Here is a 578-nt window from a genome sequence, read left to right as displayed (position 1 = left end):
GGCTGAGTGGCAGCGAAGGGGAGGGTGGGGACGAGAGGACGGCGACATCAACTTTTCAGGGCGGAGACCTTCCCGAGTTGACCGCTGCCGCTCGGCTGCCGCGCTGCCGCAGTGCTCTGGTCCGGGGCCATCCCCGGGGAACCGTCCTCCATTGCGAAGGGCCGCGTACTGTCCAGTCCAACCAGGTGTCAAGGTTGGACCCCTCTCCCCAGCAAATAAATACGCTCACTTCAAATTATTTATGAGGCAAGGCCGAGGGGTCTGCCTGCAGCTCGCCGCAGCCGTGTACTTTTGAGTATAGATTATAAGGATTATAGCGTGATTATGAGATTATAAGAATGATTATAAGATTATGGAATGATTATAAGATTATGGAATGATTATAGATAGATTATTAAGATCATAATAAATGTAGAATTACAAGAAGATAAGGAAGAGGAGGGAATACCACTTTCCGCGCAAGTCCCAGCACGGGGAGATACCGTGCGGGCAGAAAGGGAATGGTTACCTAATCAACCCAATATTTCGGATCTGGTAACCGATTTTGGTTGTTGTCCAGAAAATAAAGGGTATTCATG

General features: G+C 49.1%; 1 non-coding gene across 1 annotated transcript in view; it reads right to left on the bottom strand.

Annotated features, from left to right (window-relative positions):
* The window catches only part of LOC113210274 (uncharacterized), a 19,208-nt gene that overhangs the window by 2,096 nt on the left and 16,534 nt on the right, over window positions 1-578 (bottom strand). The gene's annotated exons all lie outside the window — the stretch shown is intronic.

Source organism: Frankliniella occidentalis, unplaced genomic scaffold, assembly GCF_000697945.3.
Source record: "Frankliniella occidentalis isolate FOCC.00 unplaced genomic scaffold, Focc_3.1 Scaffold13, whole genome shotgun sequence".
NCBI classification, from domain to species: Eukaryota; Metazoa; Arthropoda; class Insecta; order Thysanoptera; family Thripidae; genus Frankliniella; species Frankliniella occidentalis.
This window is presented reverse-complemented; position numbering and strand designations above follow the sequence as displayed.